The 22,023-nt window shown below is 44.9% G+C and overlaps 1 protein-coding gene across 4 annotated transcripts in view; it reads right to left on the bottom strand.

The window, feature by feature from the left end:
* GCNT1 (glucosaminyl (N-acetyl) transferase 1) overlaps positions 1-21,750 on the bottom strand; it is a 40,502-nt gene extending 18,752 nt beyond the window's left edge. The window contains exons 1-2 of one of the 4 annotated variants that reach the window (XM_003911825.5): positions 21,590-21,750; positions 20,708-20,825 (exon numbers count right to left, since the gene is read on the bottom strand). The gene's annotated coding sequence lies outside the window, so the exon portion shown is untranslated. Of the gene's footprint in view, positions 1-798; positions 1,305-20,707; positions 20,826-21,589 lie in introns of those variants that run through there. The other 3 variants (XM_003911824.4, XM_021927557.2, XM_009188954.4) reach the window with 3 other exon arrangements.
* Positions 21,751-22,023: the final 273 nt, after the last annotated feature.

A 22,023-nucleotide genomic window follows, 5' to 3' on the forward strand; every position in this document is an offset into this window, starting at 1 on the left:
AGGGCTGTCTCAAAAAAAATAAAAATAAACATGAAATGGTATCTTGAAAGGATGAAAGAACACCCAATACCTGGCCTGGGCGAATCCTTTTCCCAAGAACCTGGAGACGATACATTAATGGAACCAAAAAAGAAAAGAAGGGGAAGGATGAAATGAGGGCAACCAGCAGGGCAGACCTGATACACAAGAATGATCCTGCTAAGGGCTCCCCCTTCTCAGGCCCATCTCTTTTCTCCATCATGTTTGGCCACCATAGCGGGGCCCACGGCAAATCAGCAGGGCTTGCATATTCTAGCTGCAGTTCAGTACCAAAGCAAGAATGAAAATGAGAAAATGTAGGGATTCAAAAAGGATTCTACAATCATATGCTCTCAAGACATTAGTATTTGTGTTTTCAACAGCAAAAAAGTCACCCCAAAACCTCTGCTGTTAGTTGCAGTGCTTTCTCAATACCAATATAAACCTCTTTAAATTTAAAATGTATTGCTAGAAATACATATGTGGCTTTACCCATACAAATTTCATTAATTCCTTTGAAAGCCAAAGGAATGTCCATGATTGTATCGTATCCAAATGAAGACCATCCTAATGGTTAAGAAAAGCAACTGATAAACAAGATGTAGTATATCCATACAACAGATCAGTATTTGGTTTTAAGAAGGAATGAAATTCTGGCTCAGGGTACAACATGAATGAATCCGGGAGGCATTATGCTAACTCAGATGTGAGACGCAACAGAACAGATATGCTATTGCGTCTGGAATTTATTCCTCCCGGGGGGTTCTGGATCTCACTGACCAAGAATGAAGCCGCCGACCCTCCCGGTGAGAGTTAAAGATGGTGTGTCCGGAATTTGTTCCTCCACACGTTCAAATGTGTCCCGAGTTTCTTCCTTCCAGTAGGTTCGTGGTCTCCCTGACCTGTCAGGAGTGAAGCCGCAGACCTTCGCAGCGAGTGTTAACAGCTCTCAAAGGTGGCCTGTCCGGAGTTATCTGTTCCTCCGGTGGGTTCGTGGTCTCGCTGACTTCAGGAATGAAGCCGCAGACCCTCGTCAATGAGTATTACAGCTCATAAAGGTATGGCGGACCCAAAGAGTGAGCACCAACAAGACGTTCTGCGAAAACCCAAAAGAACCACGCTTCCACAACTTCGAAGGGCACTAGACCCGGTTGCTGCTGCTGGCTGGAATGGCCAGCTTGTATTCCTTTGTCCCTGCTCACATCCTGCTGATTGGTCCATTTTACAGAGCGCTGATTGGTCCACTTTACAGAGCGCTGATTGGTTCATTTTACAGAACGTTGATTGGTCCATTTTACAGAGTACTGATTGGTCCATTTTACAGAGTGCTGATTGGTGCATTTACAATCCTTTAACTAGACACAAAAATTCTCCAAGTCCCCACCGGACTCAGAAGCCCAGCTGGCTTCACCTGTCACTATGATTCTACTTACAGAGGTACCTAGAGTAGTAAAATGTGCAGAGGCAGAAAGTAGCGTGGTAGTTTCCAGGGCTGGGGGAGGGAAGAATGGGGAGCTAATGTTTCCATGAGAACAGAGCTTCTGTTTGGGATAATGAAAAGTTCTAGGAATGGATAGTGTGAGATGGCTGCACAACAGTGCGCATATGCTTAATGCACTGAATTTCCTCAGATTTAACCTTGGGAGTTTTCAACCTCTTTGTTATGATTTTAAGAGATGCAGCTGGCTTACTATGTGACTAGATGCACCTTCAGAGCAGGCAAGTGAATGAGATGAAGAATGTTACATGGAAGAGGCTTTTTTTTTTTTGGAGACAGAGTCTCACTCTGTCGCCCAGGCTAGAGTGCAATGGCATGATCTAGGCCCACTGCAACCTCTGCCTCCCAGGTTCAAGCAATTCTCCTGCCTCAGCCTCCTGAGTAGCTGGGATCACAAGCACGCACCACCAGGCCCAGGTAATTTTTGTATTTTTAATAGAGACGGGGGTTTCACCATGTTGACCAGGCTGGTCTCAAACTCCTGACCTCGTGATCCCCCCACCTCGGCCTCCCAAAGTGCTGGGATTACAGGTGTGAGCCACCGCTCCCGCCCCAGAAGAGGCTTTTTAAAATTAATTTAAGAGGCTGGGCACAGTGGCTCATGCCTGTAATCCCAGCACTTTGGAAGGCCAAGGTGGGCAGATCACGTGAGGCAAGGATTTCGAGACCAGCCCGGCCAACATGGTGAAACCCTGTCTCTACTAAAAATACAAAAATTAGCCAGGTGTAGTGGTGCACACCTGCAGTCTCAGCTACTCGGGACGCTGAGGCATGAGACTCACTTGAACCTGGGAGGCAGAAGTTTCAGTGAGCTAAGATTGCACCACTACACTCCAGCCTGATGACAGAGTAAGACTCTGTCTCAGTAAATAATAAAAAAAAATAATAATTTAAGAGAAGACAGTGAAGAAAAATATATTAGCATATAGGTAGGTATGACCTCAGGTTGTCTGAAAAAAAAAATAACCTTTTTGAGTTTAGTGTCATGAAAGTTTAGAGACAAAAGAACAAAGGTTGTCCAGCTTTCTCCAAAAGGTCAGTGTGTTTCCGACTGCCTATGCACCTTTACTGTTACCCAATTTGCTTAAAGTCTAAGTAACAGCGAAACTCACTTTTACATGATAAAAACCTGTCCTCTCAGGCAGGAGACTTCATTTGCAGAGGCTGACTTTGATGGGCTTGTGCAGAAATATCTATATATATACATACAAAAACCAGTTTTTTTTTGTTTTTTTTTTTTTTTTTGAGACAGAGTCTCGCTCTGTCACCCAGGCTGGAGTGCAGTGGCCGGATCTCTGCTCACTGCAAGCTCCGCCTCCCGGGTTTACGCCATTCTCCTGGCTCAGCCTCCCGAGTAGCTGGGACTACAGGCGCCCGCCACCGCGCCCGGCTAGTTTTTTGTACTTTTTAGTAGAGACGGGGTTTCACCGTGTTAGCCAGGATGGTCTCGATCTCCTGACCTTGTGATCCGCCCGTCTCGGCCTCCCAAAGTGCTAGGATTACAGGCTTGAGCCACCGCGCCCGGCCCAGTTTTTTTTTTAATAGCAATCTTCAACCTCATTATCACTGCAGACCAAAAATGAGAATAAAAGATCTCATTGTCTACTTTGAAATTCCACACTAAAGAGTAATGGACTTTTTTCTTTTTCTCAAATCTAAAAGTAGGTAGTTTATAATACCAAATAGAACACCACAGTTTTATGGAAACAAAATTTTAGTTTGGAAAATTAAAGTTCATGTTGTCCCCTCTTAAAGATGAGGTGGCCCTGGGTTTTTGGCCCTGAGGTCACCTATCCTGTGTGTCACATGGGCCACACGTCTTGGGTTTTCTAAACAGTCCCAATTTCAAGTACGTGAGGCTCCTAAATGGCTTGGTCTCAGAAATGCTAGTTCCCAAATTCTAGATTCCTTGTTTTTAGAGGTAGCCCTCAAATCTGGATTTTCAGTTTGCTAAATGTGACTGTCAGAGTAAGTATCCTTATTCCAGATGACAAAATAGAAGGCTAACCATTAGCAAAAATGAAAAGCACTCTCTGCCCAATTTCCTCTACATGTTCAAAATCCAGCTCAACCCCTTCCCGTGGTCCTTTCCCAAACCACAATGATTGCCCCTCTTTGAAATCCAACATCATTCACTGTTGGAGGCCACAGAGCAAAACAGAAGTGTGAAGTCAAACAGAAGTGAAGCCATAGCCCATGCTACTTCCTAAATGCATGGTTTCCGCAAGTTGCTTAACCTCTCTGAGCCTTAGTTTCCTTATCTGAAAAATGAAGATATCGTAATGACCCATCTCATTTGGTCAGTGATGATTAAGTAACCTGCAAAGTGCCAAGCACAGTGACCAGTACACACAGCAGATGCTCAATAAACAGGAATTATCGTCGTCTCTCACTTCAGCACTGAATCCCACATCACTCTGTCTCTGTGAACCTATCCATGTGGATGCTTTGGAGTGGCCTCTGTCGAGTCTTAGGCTTGTCTCACACCCCCTTACCCACACTATTCCTTGGGTCTATTCAATTAGCATGAACTCAAAAAATAAAAAAAAACAACAACAAATGTCCAAATATTACAAAATCCACTTCCTTTCTCCCAAAAAATGTAGGGCAGCATCTTGGATGCTTTGTGTTAAGTATGCCTTAATAGCTCATAGTCTTTTCCAGAGAAGGAAATGAAAGTTCAGTACTTACAGGTTCTAAATTATTGTCTGGGAGCCTAACATGATTTTAGATACTCTAAAATGTGTATCTAAAGATAAACCCAGGCCTGACGCAGTGGCTCAGGCCTGTAATCCCAGCACTTTGTGAGGCTGAGGTGGGAGCGTCACCTGAGGTCAGGAGTTCAAGACTAGCCTGGCCAACATGGCGAAACCTCGTCTCTACTAAAAGGACAAAAATAAGCCAGGCATGGTGGTTTGCACCTGTAGTCCTAGCTACATGGGAGGCTGAGGCAGGAGAATCGCTTGAACCTCAGAGGCAGAGGTTGCGGTGAGCAGAGATCACGCCATTGCACTCCAGCCTGGGAGGCAGAGCAAGACTGTCTCAAAACAAACAAACAAAACCATAAAAAGAAACCCAGAAAACAACCTGCTTCTCTGGACTTTGGTCTCCTTACCTGCACAAAGAAGCAGCTGGACTCATGTAGGGGGTCCCCAATTCCTAAGTGATAAAGCACTTTGCTGTTCCTTAGCAGATGCGTGATGGGGGCGGGGGGCAACTGTAAGGCAAAATACTACTATGTACTGTATTTCCCCGAGTCTGAGAACATTTTTTCCCTTACACTGATATTTTTCAAAATTGATACCCACTGACACAAAGTATGCTCATTACTGTGGTGGTGGTGGTTTTTTTTTTTTTTTTTTACTTCCTTTAGAGATGATTAGAGATGATTATCAAATGGATGGTGCTTTTACAAAGTTATCTCAGAATTTAGGAAACTGTTAATAATAAGCAAATACTTTGCCAAGCATTTTACATACCTTTTCTTATTTAATTCTCACAACCACCCTGTCAGTAGCTATTTTTATTCTCACTTACCAGGTAAAGAAACCCAGGCTTTCACTGCTCTGAATATGGTCATTTACTCCAGTTTACTGGGATTAAGAGGTGAGGCGAGGGCTCAGCTCAGGGCTGACTCCCCGGGGAACAAAGAGAACAGAGCATAGTCTCTCTTTCTGGCCAAGAACAACACTGGATCCGGTTATTAACAGCTTCTAATTATACCTTGCCCTGCCTCCTAACCTTTCAAGGAGCTCGGAAATCTCCCAAATCTTCCTGCGGATATGAATGTTACAAACTCTCTTTTTGAAGGCTTCAGTGCTAAGACACATCAGAGCAACCTCTTCAACAGAGTCGCCTCAGGGACTTATTTGTGATCTAAGCTGTGACTGTGTCTTTAAACAGCTTCATAAACCTGAGCGGCAATCTTTATTCTCCATTTCACATCATCTAAATGATATTGTGGTACAGTTATTGAATTTGAAATTAGCACTAAAGCCAAGAACGAAGTAATGCTCATTGTAATGACATGAAAAGAGGTATGTGAGATGATGTGGTATTCAGAGATGAGCTGCACCTCAGCACGTTCAGAGAAGGCCAGGCGTGGTGGCACGCACCTGTAATCCCAGCTACTCAAGAGGCTGAGGCAGGAGAATCGCTTGAACCGAGATCGCGCCACTGCACTCCAGCCTGGGCGACAGAGTGAGACTCCGTCTGAAAACGAACAAACAAGCAAACAAAAAAAACAGCCTCCAGATAAATATATTATAAACACGCACTGGAAGAACTGTGAGAAGCACACACCCAAAACTATTCAGTGAGGATCTTCCTTTTTCGGAGAGAGGATGTTTATTCAAACACTGCTGAAATGTTTGCATTTGTTATGTTCACTTCAGTAATTTTCTTTAAAAATTGCCAACTGGGATAAAGTGGTGACAGTTCTCCAAAATAAGCTCCAATTAAATATATTTGCAAAGCATATAATTTCCCAAAAACAAAAATCCATTGACAATCTCACTTCACTGACACATCCTCTGTGTTCACGTTCCCCGTTCTCTTCTGGTACTTACCTTTGCACAATACACTCATATTTTTGCTCAGATGTAATAGCAGCAGGGATTTCAGTTTCTATTCTTTTTCGATTACTGGCTATCAAAGTGTCTTCATTTGTTTTTGTCACAATTAGTTCGTCTTCTGGTTGGATATTAAGGGTATTTCCAAATTACACTGTTATAAACATGAACTATGAATAGCTTTGTATATTCATAGCTTTGTTTTCTCTTTGCTTTTAAAGGATTTCCTTGGAATTCCTAGGAGTAAGGATTTTAGGTCACTACTTGTAAGTTTCTATGCCTCTTGTCTGCCTTCCAAATAAACCATACTTATACTGTCCCTGGTAACATCTGGATACCATTTGCTCTAAATTTACTATACATTTTAATTATATATAATGTTAAATGACTGCATATGAATATACTGTATAATTATTTTTGCCGATATTGCAACTATAAAATGGTACATCATCAAGGTTTCATTTTGTGATTTGATTACCAGTGGCTGAATCTTTTCTTTTCTTTCCTTTCTTTTTCTGAGACAGGGTATCACTCTGTTACCCAGGCTAGAGTGCAGTGGCATAACCAAAGCTTACTATTATTATAGTTTTGACTTCCCAGGTTCAAAGCGATCCTTGTACCTCAGCCTCCTGAGTAGCTGGGAGTACAGGCACAGGCCACCATGCCTGGCTAATTTTTGTACTTTTTGTAGAGGCAAGGTCTTGCACTGTTGCCCAGGCTGGTCTTGAACTCCTGTGCTCGAGTGATCCACCTTGGCCTCCCAAAGTGCTGGGATGATAGGTGTGAGCCACTGTGCCCAGTCCTGAATATTTTCTTTTGGGTTTGTTTACATCTGAGATGCAGACGAGTACAGTGGCAATGATTTCAGCTCTCCAGCCTGCCCACCCCAGCAGGAGACCTGCGAGTTACCATTCCCCAACCCAAACTTCAGCAAATACTTAGCCTCTCCTAGCTTCAGTGTTTTCATTGTTTTTTTAAAAAAATTAACTTTAAACAATTTCATTGGGGAAATGATCATATATACCTTAGAGTTTTTATAAAAAGTAAGTGAGCTAACTTGTAACATGTTTATACTGTATTTGACAAATAATGAGCCCTTAATATTGGCAATGTATTATTATTCATTATTTTCCCTTTTCTGACTTTTGTTCAAATCTGAGCTCATGTCTAAGGGTAACTTTTTCAGACTTCAAAAATGAAAATCCGTATTTCAGGTTTACTAACAAATACTTCAATACACTCAACTCAATTCCATACTGAGAATATATTATACAAAACAGATTCCTAGGCTCTGGGGAGAAAAATACTCCCCATAAATAACACATACTCCCTGCTCTCCAGGAATTCACATAGTGGTTATTTGCTGAGATTTCTGGGGGAAATTATAGGCTTGGTCAATATAGTTACAAACTATTTTTAGAACAATGCATCCATTGTAGAACTGAAAGAAACTTTAGGAAGCATCTAGTGTTGCTGGAAACAGCAGCTCTGGGAGCAATTACTAGGTCTTCAGGATAGGGGTGGAGTCTGTGGTCCCATAAATTACAAGAAACAAACGCATAAAGACAGACAAGTGTGGCAGGGCACGGTGGCTCACACCTGTAATCCCAGCACTTTAGGAGGCCAAGGCGGGCAAATCATCTGAGGTCAGGAGTTCTAGACCACCCTGGCCAACATGGTGAAACCCCGTCTCTACTAAAAACACAAAAATTAGCCAGCCACGGTGGTGGGTGCCTGTAATCCCAGCTACTCTGAAGGATGAGGCAGGGGAATTGCTTGAATCCGGGAGGCGGAAGTTGCAGTGAGCTGAGATCACGCCATTGCACTCCAGCCTGGGTGACAGAGCGAGACTCTATCTCAAAGAGAGAAAAAGAAAAGACAAGACAAGATTCTCTGCTGCTGGTTTGGCTCCTTATTTCTTAGCCCTTAAGACAGTCATGTCTGCTGTAAATATTTAAAGACAGAGACATGGTATTCAGCATTTCTCAAACTTACATGACAAAGAAAACTTAAGAGCATATTATAAGTCCATAACAAAAATGTCCATCTAGCCCCAAGTTGCATCCTCCTCTGTAACTCAGGAAAAAGCTGAGGCCCTGGGGCATAAGTGGCTTTTCTAAGGGTCAAGATCTAGTGGAAAGCTGCCTTTAACCAGAGCCTGCAGCTTCACCCTTGTGGGTATGTGTCCTTTCACGCTCTGCTGCAGTCCCTTCACCCAATTCTACTTTTTTGGGAGGGAGGGGCACCCACAGAACCCCAAAAGAGACATCTGACATTTCTCTGTGGTGTCAGTCACACATTCTCTGTTCTCATTTCCTTTTTTTCTTTGAGACAAAGTCTCGCTCTGTTGCCCAGGCTGGAGTACAGAGGCGCGATCTTGACTCACTGCATCCTCCGCCTCCCGGGTTCGGGTTCAAGTGATTCTCCCACCTCAGCCTCCTGAGTAGCTGGAATTACAGGCAAATGCCACCACACCCAGCTATTTTTGTTTTATTTTTAGCAGGGACAAGGTTTCATCATGTTGGCCAGGCTGGTCTTGAACTCCTGACCTCAAGTGAGCTGCCAGCCTCAGTCTGCCAAAGTGCTGGCATTACAGGCGTGAGCCACCATGCCCAGCCCCTGGTCCATTTTTAGAAAATATTTACGGGAGGCTGATGTGGGAGTCAGCTGAGCTGACTCGGGGGAGGCTGCAGTGAGCCGTGATCGTGCCACTGCACTCCAGCCTGGGCAACAAAGTGAGACCAGTCTCAAAAAAAAAAAGGAAAAAAAAAAAATTTACATCTTATTTTGACCCAAAATAATATTACCGAGCATGACCAATCTACCTCATAGTGCTAACTTCTGATATGCTGCAAAATCATATCTACCATCAAAAACTGGTCTCTTTCCTAATGGGAGAATACAGCACAGAGGACATGCCTCAAAATGGTCAGAAATGTCTTTGGAAAACACTTATGTTAAAGGTACTAATTTCCACTTATACATTTTTTTTTTACATCCTGTATTTTTATAGCCATGCCTCTTATTTTCAGGGAACTCATAAGTTTTCTGACACAAGTAATCAACAACAAAATTGGTGGGTTGTTTATTACTGACTTGAAAAACACTTCTTCCGCGTAGCAGTGAGACATACATGCATGGGTTTTTATCTATACCCTGGGGTTTGTGGAAGTTAAGCGCCCTAGGCAGGGGCACATTCCTGGGATGGCCATACTCCAGCAGCAGATATAGCGTGTGCTTCAGGCTTTTTAATTGCAAACCAGAGGTTTTGTTAATTAGCATAAGTAGTGTGAGAACCAGATCCTCCTAGGTGAATACAAGGACTGCGTTAGTTAGCATAACAGATGTGAGAAATGTGTAGACAACGGATGAGATCAGGAGGCTCCACCTATATGAAAGGATTAGGGATATTTCAGAGGCAAGTTCTGCATTTACATGAAGAGGACAAACAAGCCTGGCCAGCCCCAAAGTCTGGGATAGTGTCCTAAGCGCATTCCTGGGTCCAGCTGCTGATTTCAGGAAATTCTTGATTACTTGACCCCTGCTGAATCCTGCACCAACCAGAAGACTACTGCAAATTCTACATTAAGTGGCTTCTTTAAAAAAAAATTAATTTTTAATTGACAAATAATAATTGTGTATATTTATGGGGTATAATGTGATATTTTGATATATGTATACATTATGGAATGATAAAATATACACATTTCAAGAGAAACAAGACATGTATACAACATATTTATCACTCTTTAGTTTGAGCACTTTTTTTTTTTTGAGACAGGGTCTCGCTCTGTCACCCAGGCTTGAATGTAGTGGCCCAATCACGGTTCACCACAGCCTCGACTCCTGGGCTCAAGCAGTCCTCCCACCTCAGCCTCCTGAGTAGCTGGGACTACAGACACACACCACCACACCCAGCTAATTTCTGTATTTTTATGTAGAGATGGAGTTTTACCATGTTGCCCAGGCTGGTCTCGAACTCCTGGGCTCAAGCGATCTGCCTGCCTTGGCCTCCCAGAGTGCTGAAATTACGGGCATGAGCTACCACACCCAGCCTGAGCACTTACTTTTAATCCAGCAGTAATTTTCTTTTCCACTGGATAAACTGGAGTGGTATATCATGAGAAAGAGGCTGTTTTAAAGTTCACCAGCCAGCGAGTTCTCAGACTACTATATAAATATATGTATATATTTCATTTACATTATATACATGGCATATCTATATAGTTACATTTACACTTGACTTAGAGTCAAAGTCATATACACATACCCAGGACTTTGATTCAAAGTTTTTCATGACAAGCATGTAAAATTTCTTAGTATAGACCCTAAGAGTATCCTTAATATGTTTATTTAAAAATTATATGTGCATACTACTGTTCCTGGGGGGTCCTTCCTCCCAGAGCTCCCAAGATGGTGGGGGGTGCTTCCAAAATGGCGGCAAGTCTTGTGTTCTCTGACCTGGGGTTCTTGGCCTCACGGATTCCAAGGAATGGAATCTTGGGCCATGTGGTGAGTGTTACAGCTCTATTAGAAGCTGTGGGTCATGGAAGAGAACTATGGAACCCAGTGACTAGTGTTCAGCTCGATTAGGATGAACCCAGGCACTTAGCCGTGCAGGAACAATGGCAAGCTTTAGGCCAATTAGGAGTGCCAGTGGGTGCCTCCCTGGATCAGGAGCACAGCGGACACCCTGCCGGATCTGGAAGGATGGAAGTCAGCGGCAGGTCTACCATGGCAGCAAACAGCAGTGGTGGATGGCGAGTGAAAGTTCAGCTCAAGCCCTAACACGGACCAGAAGAGAGTGCAATTGCAAGATTTAATAGAGTGAAAACAGAGCTCCCACACAAAGGGAGGGGACCCAAAGAGGGTAGCCGGCTCAAATGCCTGGGTTTATATCCCGATCATTGTCCCTCCTGCTGTGCTCTCAGGAGATAGATGACTGGCTATTTCTTTACCTCCTGTTTTTGCCTAATTAGCATTTTAGAGAGCTTTCTTTCCTACCTTATTGGTCGGGTGTGAGCTAAGTCGCAAGCCCCCTGTTTAAAGATGGATGCGGTCACCTTCCCAGCTAGGCTTAGGGATTCTTAGTGGGCCTAGGAAATCCAGCTAGTCCTGTCTCTCACTACTGTACTAATAAATTACATGTATCATAATACAAAAACTTGGAAGATGCAATAAAACCTATTACTTCAATTACAGTAGTGCACTCCTGGTTCTGCTACCTAAATCTTGACACTTAGTTTCCTCTGTCCACCAATCACACAGGTTTTTGGTGAAATTCACCCAGTGGGTTTCAATAAATTGTAAAGACTAATAAAAATAGTCTGCAGGTGCCCTATAAAATTAACAAATGGATTAAAAACTCATTGATACTTTTCACTTAAAGTAGTTACACAATTCTATTTCCCAGTTTTTAATTTTTTTTTCCTTTGAGAGCTTTGGTAACTCACAAATGTACAATATTTTTTGGCAATATGTTCACATTACAATGAAAACATCTCCACACAGCCACTTCCCAAATGCCCCTCGGTAGCAGAAATTTATTTTGAAAAGTAAGACCCTCACGTTTACCTTGGATTTTTCCCTTCTCCCCAAAATATCTGACTACTGATAGGTATAGCAAAGTTGGAAAGAGGCAACACATTTGAAACCCCATCTTTCTGCTAAAGAGAGATAGAGACACCTGTAAGCTCAACCACTCTTACACATCTGGCAACAAGAGAACTAGGAATGCTCTGATGGGTGCAAAGGATGGCCCTGCTCCCTCCCCAGGGCATGGCAAAGGATGACAAAGCTTCTACAGACTAAAGCAATGATTCTTTCTCATGCCATGACATATATACCAAAAGGCAACCACTGAACTTCAGTTTCAGCTGTCTTGGCTGAAGGGAGAGGGCTGAGAGAAATGCAGTATCTCAGTATACCTATCACCGGCTCAGGGACAAGTCTAGGTTGAGAGATGCTCTAATTTAAAGGCTTTGTGTTTCTAAAGTTAAACAACTCGATGACACCCTATAGCTCCTAACTTGCAACATCTCGCAGTATGCTTGATAGCCAGGTGAGCAGGGCTCCAGCTAGGCAAGGAATCCCTGTCTCCTATCCACCTTAGATTAAGGAACCACATTCACCATACAGGACACAGGACTGAAGGAGGATCCGCACGCGGTGGCTCACACCTATAATCCCAGCACTTCGGGAGGCCCAGGCAGGTGGATCACCTGAGGTGAGGAGTTCGAGACCAGCCTGGTCAACATGGTGAAACCCTGTCTCTACTAAAAACACAAAAATTAGCCAGGCACAGTGGCATGCGCCTGTAATCCCAGCTACTCAGGAGGCTGAGACAGGACAATCGCTTGAACCTGAGAAGCGGAGGTTGCAGTGAGCTGAGATTGTGCCACTGCACTCCAGCCTGGGCAACAGAGCAAGACTGTCTCAAAAAAAAAAAAACCAAAACACTGAAGGAGGGCCCACTGGCACTCCTGACCTTAAATGCTTATAAAATTGTAAATAGAAGTTCTTACCCTTCCTTTCAACACCCCCAAAGGACTGTCATTCGCTTCCTGCTCTGGATACCAATATGATCTCAACCTTGTTTTCTGTCCTGCACAATTGGTCTTAGCCTTATTTTCTGTCCCACACAACTGACAAATGCTGTAAACTCCAGGCAGCAGGGACTGGAGCTCAACACAGCAGAGTGGCTTTAACTGGACTCGGGGCCACTCAACAGGCAAGTAGCTCTCAATCTGGTTTGTACACTGGAACCGCAAGGGAGCTTTCAAAAAGGACCAATAACTGAGTCCCCCTACCAGATATTTGATGGAATTGGTATAGAGTTTGACCTGGGTGTCAGATTGTTTTAAAAGCTCCACAGGTGTTCCTAGTGTATAGCCAACACTGAGAACCATGACGTGGGACATGAACCTGCATGGTGTGGAAGGGGGTTGAAAAGGTCCCTCCCCTCCAGGACCGTCACCCCTAGTGGCTTTGATGCCCATCAGAAGATCAGCTGAGGCGGTGGCTCACGCCTGTAATCCCAGCACTTTGGGAGGCCAAGGCGGGCGGATAATGAGGTCAGGAGATCGAGACCATCCTGGCTAACACGGTGAAACCCTGTCTCTACTAAAAATACAAAAAATTAGCCGGGAGTGGTGGCGGGCACCTATAGTCCCAGCTACTCAGGAGGCTGAGGCAGGAGAATGACGTGAACCTGGGAGGCAGAGCTTGCAGTGAGCAGAGATCACACCAGTGCACTCGGGCCTGGGTGACAGAGCGAGGCTCCATCTCAAAAAAAAAAAAAAAAAAAAAAAAAGATCAACTGAGCATTTACTGCCTTTAGTTATCAAGCGTGTAAGGTCAAAGGTAGGAAGCAATTTGCAGAAAAAGCGGTGCAAGGCTATTTCAGGTGAACAGACAGGGCCAAGCTTCAAGGCAATCGTCATTCATAATACTTTCCAGGGAGCCAAACACAAAGCTTGGCACTAGAAAATGCTTACTAAATGCTGGTTGAAGAAATATCTGACTGCACACACAGACACACCCCAAACTCAGCCACTAGTTTTGCCACTTCCTTCAGAAAAAAGTCCTCACGATCCTGGTCCCAATATCTAAAGCATCTTTATCCATCCTCTCCCTCCCTCCTTCCATCAGAGAACAATTTCTGCACTGTGTTCTCACCTTCTCTGAAAACTGGTCCTATCATTTATTTCACCTTCCTGCATCTTTAGGCTCTTCCTCTCTACCAGAAAATTCCCAGTAGTGGCCAGACACAGTGGATCATGCCTATAATCCCACACTTTGGGAAGCCAAGGTGGGCAGATTGCTTTAGCTCAGGAATTTGAGGCCAGCCTGGACAACACAGACGGTGAGACCCATCTCTAGAAAAAAAATACAAAAATTAGCCAGGCATAGTGCTGTGCACCCTTGGTGCTACTTGAAGGCTGAGGTGGGAGGATAGCATGAGCCCCAGGGGGTGGAGGTTGCAGTGAGCTAAGATTGTGCCACTGCACTCCAGCCTGGGCAACAGAGAGAGATCCTGCCAAAAACAAAACAAACAAACAAAATCCCAGTAGCATTAGAGCATGTTTAAATTTCTCCCATCTCAATCTGAAACAAAATAAAACAAAAACATCACAGACCCTTCATTTCCTCCCTGCCCCACATGAATATCACACTTCTCAGTACCCTTAACAGGCCTCTCTTCTTCTACCAAATACAGTGATCAAACTGTATGGGTCCAGCCCTTTTCTCTTCTCATTCTATACCCTCTTTGGATGAGTGCTTTTTATGCAGTAATTACTTATATGCAACAGCTCCCAAACATGTATCTCCACCCCAGATCTCTTTCAGGAGTAGCAACTGTCTACTCCTCGTCTTTACTTGGATGTCTCACAAACAAAGCACACATCCAAAAAGGCATTATCTTCCCTCCCACACCTCGTGCCAAGCCGCTCCTCCTCCGGTGTTCTCAATCATCATAATGGTTCCACCATCCCATCCTACTCAGTTGTTTATGCCAGAAACTTCTGAATCAACCTTGTTACCTCCCTCTCCATCAACCATCTCCAAATAATCACCTCCTTCTTGCTGATTTTCACTACAAACCCAATCTCACTCCATCTCAATCCCTCCCTGTCATTAAGCTTTATCCAGTGCTGCTACACCATCCCTGGGTGACTGCAAAAGCACTGTTTGTTCACATCCACCCTCCTCCTCCCCAGGGTGGCCACATGATTGCACAGGCTGTGCCTGCACAAGTCTGGCTCAGGGGGCTAAAGCCTTTTGACCTGGCCCAGCTGGGACACAGTGCTGCATTTTTTCTAACTGGTCCACGCAGAGTAGAAGCCTTTCTTGCATTTGCACAAAGACACCATACGTGCCAGCAGGACCTACCTCTCTAAACTATTCTCTACACAGCAACAGCAATCATTTTACAAACTCAAATTAGGCCAGGCACGGCGGCTCACACCTGTAATCCCAGGACTTTGGGAGGCTGAGGCGAGAGGATCTCTTGAGGTCAGGAGTTCAAGACCAGCCTGGCCAATATGCTGAAACCCCGTCTCTACTAAAAATACAAAAATTATCTGGGTGTGGTGACGCGCATCTTTAATTCCAGCTACTTGGGGCAGAGGTTGCAGTGAGCCGAGATTGCGCCACTGCACTCCAGTCTGGGTGACAGTGCAAGACTCCGTCTTAAAAAAAAAACAAAAAAACCACCTCAAATCAGAGTCAGGCACAGCAGTGCTTGCCTGTAGTCACAGCTACGAGGGAGGCTGAGGCAGGAGGATCACTTGAGCCCAGGAGTTTGACGGCAGTGTGCTATGATTGCTCCTGTGAATAGCCACTGCACTCCAGTCCAAGCAACATAGCAAGACTGTCTCAAAAACAAAAAAAATCTCATTGGAAATTGGAGAAAATGAACTGGAGGAATGTGGGCAACACTACTGCCTGCCCTAACATGGAAATTTGAGAGGATATTTCACCATATCAGGGATCTGCCTAAGAACATTTCTGGGAAGAATGTAGGAAGTGCTACCTGGCCTAGTACCTGCCTTTGAGAAAATGTGAGAGAGATGAACTAAAGAAGTATATTCAATTTCTTTTTTTTTTTTTTTTTTTTTTTGAGATGGAGTCTTGCTCTGTCACCCAGGCTGGAGTGCAGTGGCCAGATCTCAGCTCACTGCAAGCTCCACCTCCCGGGTTTACACCATTCTCCTGCCTCAGCCTCCCGAGTAGCTGGGACTACAGGCGCCCACCACCGCGCCCGGCTAGTTTTTTGTATTTTTTAGTAGAGACGGGGTTTCACCATGTTAGCCAGGATGGTGTCGATCTCCTGACCTCATGATCCGCCCGTCTCGGCCTCCCAAAGTGCTGGGATTACAGGCTTGAGCCACCGCGCCTGGCCCAATTTCTTTAGTAGAATCTAGAGAAAACATAAAGGAATCAGGGCTTGCTGGGTTGAAAATAAAACTACTTCTAGTCAGATATGGTAGCCCATGCCTGTAGTCTCAACTACTTGAGAGGCTGAAGTGGGAGGATCACTTGAGCCTAGGAGTTCAACTGGAGCGTGCTATGATCACAGCTGTGAATAGCCACTGCACTCCAACCTGGACAACAAAGTGAGACACTGTCTTCAACAAAAAAAACCAACCTCAAATCAAAAACCGTTCAGTGGCCAGGGGTGCTGACTTGCACCTGTAATCCCAGCACTCTGGGAGGCCCAGGTGGGCAGATCGCTTGAGCCCAGGAGTTCGAGACCAGACTGGGCAACATGGCAAAACCCCATGTCCACTAAAAATACAAAAATTACCCAGGCATGGTGGCATGTGCCTGTAGTCTCAGCTACTCAGGAGGCTGAGGTGGGAGGATCACCTAAGCCTGGGAAGCAGAGGCTGCAGTGAGCCAAGATCGTGCCACTGCATTCCAATCTGGGCAACAGAGTGAGACCCTGTCTGAAACAAACAAAAAGTGGGTTTCCACTATGCTGACATTAAAGTCCAAAATCCTAAAAATGACCCAAGAGGCCTCATCTCCAGACATATTTTCCTCTTGATCTCAACTCTTTCAGCCTATAAGTTTATGCCCTAATGTACTTCACTAACTCCTACTAATCTTTCAGCCTTTTAAAAAAATTTTTATTTTTTACAAAAAAAAAAAAAAAAGAGATTGGAGTCTTGCTATGTTGACCTGGCTGGTCTCGAACTCCTGGCCTCAAACGATTCTCCCATCTCAGCTTCCCAAAGTGCTAGGATTACAGGTATGAGCCACCATGCCTGCTCCCAGGCCTTATTTTAAATATCATTTTTTAAGCAGGCCTTCCCTGAACAGTCTCTCTCCCTTAAACCAAGTTAGGTCTCAGGGTCACATGCTCCCCTAACGCCCTGTGCTTTCCTAAGTACCCCTTAGGATTGTGATAGCCTGAGCCGGTGTGACTATGTGTTTGTCTCATAAGCTCATAAAGGCAGGGACCCTCCATCTCGTTCACAGCTGTGGCCCAGGAGCGAGCAATGCTGGGCATCTAAAAGATGCTCAGTAAATAGTTGTCCAATGAATGCCTGAATAAATAGGTTGCTCCAGTACCCATGACTCTAATGAACAAAAATTTGGCTACCTCTTTAGCAAAGGAAAAATCAATCACAGGAGGATTTCTTAGTAACGTTATTGCATTGATGACCAAATACATGCAGACTCCTCATTGGAAACAGAAGAACAATCAAGGAAGCAGAAACTCCAGGTGCCTAGTGGCAGCAGTAACATTTCACGGTTTAGATTTGCATTTGTGATCACAACCCTACTGTAAGCTATAAATAAAGAGTTTCACCAGGGCCAGCTCACGGGGGGGGGGGGGTGGCAACCAATGCAGTCACACTGGACCCTGTGCTTGGTTTAATGCTCTGTGGTTACCATGTTCAAATTCTTAATTTTTTTAACAAGGGGCCCCACAAATTATGTAGCCAGTCCTGAGTTTTACAAATTAGTTTGATTTCTGGAAGAGACCAGTGGATAGCTAATCCCCAGCTAAGGAGCCATCCTCCATAATCAAGGCTGTTTTCAACCTCCCTGAGCATATGTAAGTCCTAATAAAGAGGGTTACATTTCTAGGACATGTTTTCTTCTGATATAAGTTATACCATATATTATGTAGCGCTCCCTTTGAGAAAGTTGAGATTTTTCAGATTACAGAAATACACAGCAGTCTTTGTTTTATTGCTGTTAGCTAAAAAGAGGTTAATTTTTCTTAAAACTAAATTCTGCGTAAAACTACTGTAGAATTCCTTGCTCATTTCCAACTTTTTAAACTTTATGAAATTTAACAAATGCACTGACCACTTGAAATTTCTTTGGAGATGGAAACTGGCAAGGCATGCTTCTCAGAGTAGGAAAAAGAAAAAAAAGAAAAGAAAAGAAACCGGCAGGACACATTGGCCATTCACAAAGAACACTGATTTAGTTATCTTTATGATAAAGACGTTTCAAAACGTCAGACATTTAAATCTACAAATAGCTTCTCTAGTCATGAAGAGTCTGAAGTTAATTGTTAAGCTTATAAATGTTTAGACCATCTCAGAAACGTTTAGACCATCTTAAATATAGGTTCATTTTGTTCCTCAACCAAAAATGACTTTGTTCTCCAGGGAACATTTGCCTGTGTCTGGAGACATTTGGGGTCGTTTAACTGCAGGGAGGGTGCACTGGCATTTATTTGATAGGTAGAGGCCAGAGACACTGCTAAACATCTGCGATGCACAGGACAGCCCCCACAACAAAACTTATCTGGCCAAAAATGTCAAAAGTGACACAACTGAGAAAGGCTGGTTTAAACTAATACATGGCATTTGCCTCAGATAGGAAACGTGACAGCACTAAGCCACAAATCCAGTGACAAAGCCAAGAATACAGACAGTCTCCACAAGAAACACATCTGGTTATATGAACAGTCATTTAGGAACTCCCTTTTTAAGACAGGGAGTTAGACATCTGACATACTGACCTGGAACCATGAATACATTTCTCATTAGAATAAATAAAAATAGTGACAAGAGTCCTTGGTTGGCTCTATAAAAAAAAAATATATATATATATATATATACACACACACACACACACACACACAGTGTAGCTGAAATACCACACACTTCATAGAAAACAGAATTTGACCATCGATCATTTCCAGTAGTAATTTCTGTTTTCTATCACTTTCATTTCATGAAAATATATAATATCTACACCACAGTTCAGAATTTTCCATTCCTCAGTGAATATAATCACCGTGTACATTAGCAGTTTTTAAGGCAGAGCTTTGCAAACAGATGATGCATGAAACAAGTTTGATTTTATTCTTCGTGAGTTTTTTGTTTTAAGATGGAGTTTCACTCTGTCGTCCAGGCTTGAGTGTAGTGGCACAATCCCTGCTCATCCCAACCTCCACCTCCCGGGTTCAAGCGATTATCCTGCCTCAGCCTCCTGAGTAGCTGGGATTACAGGTGCCCACCATCACACCTGGCTGATTTTTGCTTTTGTAGAGATGGGGTTTTGCCATGTTGGTCAGGCTGGTCTCGAACTCCTGACCTCAAGTGATCCACCTGCCTTGGCTTCCCAAAATGCTGGGATTACAGGTATGAGCCACCATGCCCAGCCTCTTTGTGTGTGGTTTGTTGTTTTTTTTGTTGTTTTTTTTGTTTGTTTTTCTTTTGAGACAGAGTCTCACTCTGTCACCCAGGCTGGAGTGCAGTGGCGCAATCTTGGTTCACTGCAACCTCCACCTCCCAGGTTCAAACAATTCTCCGTTTCAGCCTCCTGAGTAGCTGGGATTACAGGCGCCCGGCCACCATACCCAGCTAATTTTGGAATTTTTAGTAGAGACACGGTTTCACCATCTTGGCCAGGCTGGTCTTGAACTCCTGACCTCGTGATCCACCCTCCTCAGCCTCCCAAAGTGCTGGGATTACAGGTGTGAGCCACTGCGCCTGGCCCTCTCTGTGTTTTAAAAAGGAAAAAATACGAGCCAATATTTAAAATCAGGCTTTACATTTTTTATTTTTAAGTAAAAGTTCTCAGCTATTCATGGGAAAAAAAAAAAAAAAAAAAAAAAAAAAGGAAGAGCTGCCTACACTGCATGGCTTCATGGGAATTCCTGCATGGATACTAGGTGGAAATGGTCACTATCCACCCAGATTTAGCAGGTTCCTCTGCAGTCACCTGGGCCCACTCAAGCACTCTCGTGCATTACCTGTTTAGTCCACATGGATAAAGTGGATTTTGTGATCCCAGTTTTAGGGAAAAACGTTTTTCTTACTGTTAAGCAATTCCATCACAAATGGAAAAGGAATAACTCCTTAAAAAGTGAGTGGAAGCATTGCTATCATTAATCAAGAATGAACTATAATTAATGAAGGACAGAATCTAGTACAAACTTGGGGCCAAGGCTAAGGAGGTCCTTTACAGGGCCAAGCTGAAGGACGGACAGAGGAGGTGGCAGTGACCGTCAAACCCTCGTCATGAAATGGAAAAAATATCAACCTCTCGGCCAATAAAACACTTTTTAAAAGTAAATTCACAGTTTGGTATATCGTATTCAAAACTAAAGGAGTTTGCCATTTCTAAGAAATCAGTTTCCCGATAGTACCATTTTAAAGGCCTGAAAAAAATTCCTTTAAGAAAAAGCAGGTATCTACACAGTCTGAGTTTTCCTCCCTGCCAGAACTGAAATCTGTTACCAAAGCCTCCAGCAGGGGGGCCTGCCTGGAATTGCCTAAGCTCCTAGCAGGTAATTTACACTGATCTTTAAAAACTATTAACCCCTCCTCCTCCCCTCTATAAAACAAACCGGCCTTTCAGAACAGCTCTGGAAGAGGGGCAGAATGCCAGACGAAGAGACAACTTCCAGACCACGTCTCTCACCTCCCACCCATCAAATTCAGCCCACAAAAAGCTGTGCCCGCATTCTCATCTCAAGGCACCATGGCTTTCTTTGAACACCATATATCCTCCCAATTGGCCTCTTGCCCCATTATGTGTAAAAAAACGACTCTCTTTTCTGCAGAAAGAAATAACAAGGCAAAGGGTGTACAGGGCAACGTTTATATGCATCTACAGCATGCCAGGTGCCTACAGAACCTACCTCGGCCTAGGCGGCCAGTGCCCCAGCCGGGATCTGCAAGCGCCCTCATCCACGCTGGGAGACGGGAAGAGGAGAGGGAGGCGTGACAGGCGAGGGTGCCTGTGCTGCGCAGAAAGCGCTGCCAGGAGAAAAGAAGCAGTGAGCAAGGGCTTCTTGCATTTCAAAAACCTAATAACCTAATAACCAAAACTTGTAGGAATCTGCCTGAGATACTTTAAAAGAAGAGGAAAGAGAAACCTAGGAGGGGGTGAAATGCGTTTAAGACGAATCACTTGTTTTCGTAATAGACCCTGCGCGCGAGTTTCCTAGACTGCCGCGAGAAGAAAGAAAGCGAGGGAGCAGGAAAGGAGAGAGGCTTCGGAGCCCCTAAACTAACGTCTCCTTTTCTATTAGTAACAGTTTGCTCTAGGGCGTGTCATTTATTATCCTAGCGTTGGCCTCTTTATCAGTAAAGCAGGGGTGAAAGTGCCTCTTAGCCGGGCTGGGGTTAGGATTCAATGAAGTTAAATGAAGTTAAGCCCCTGGCACCCAAGGGATGGCAGCGAGTCTTTTCGTTCCCTGCCTATCCACGCCCGCAACCAATCCCTCCGACGTCTAAGCCACACGGACCAGGGTCAAGAGGCTAGAAAGTGACTTTCGGGGGACACGGGGTACCGGCGTCCCAGCCCCACTGAGCGGACGGAAAATGAGGGTGGAAGGAGGACGCGCCGCTCCATCCCGGTACCGGGCGCACCCCGGTTCTGCTTCTTCCTGAGCGGCAGAGCCCAGCCCGCCCGGGGCCAAGGGGTACTGGCTGACAGCCGGCTCCCTCCCACCCATCCTTCTCTGCCCTCCCCCACCGCTGGACGGCCGAGCAGGGGAACACGATGGGGAGTCGGTTACCTGGAGTGGGCGTCTGGCCCCGGAGTCGCAGGAGGATGCGCTGCCGCTCCTGGTCCAGCAAGATCCTGCCCCGCGCCGCTCTCTAGACGCTCAGGAGCTACGCCGGCAGCCCTCGCACCGGCGGGGCCCGCCCCGGGGCCCGCCCCAGGGCCGCCCCCAAAGGCCCCGCCTTTCTAGGCCCCGCCCATCACGTCCCCGCCTCGCCCACCTGCGCGGGCGCGGGGCTGGAGACTTGCTGTGGACTCGCGGTGCCCGCCTCGAGGCGAGGGCGCCCTCTGGGCACTGACGTGGTCTTGGAGGAGCGCTGCGGTCCCAGTGCTTCCTCGCTCCTCTTCCTCACTGTGCTCTGATTCGTAGAGCTATGTGTGTGAGCGGCGTCTTTTTAAATATTTTATGCCTCCCTTCCTCGAAAGCAGGAAACTCGAGAAATGCTG

This window comes from Papio anubis, chromosome 13, assembly GCF_008728515.1.
Source record: "Papio anubis isolate 15944 chromosome 13, Panubis1.0, whole genome shotgun sequence".
Classification (NCBI taxonomy): domain Eukaryota; kingdom Metazoa; phylum Chordata; class Mammalia; order Primates; family Cercopithecidae; genus Papio; species Papio anubis.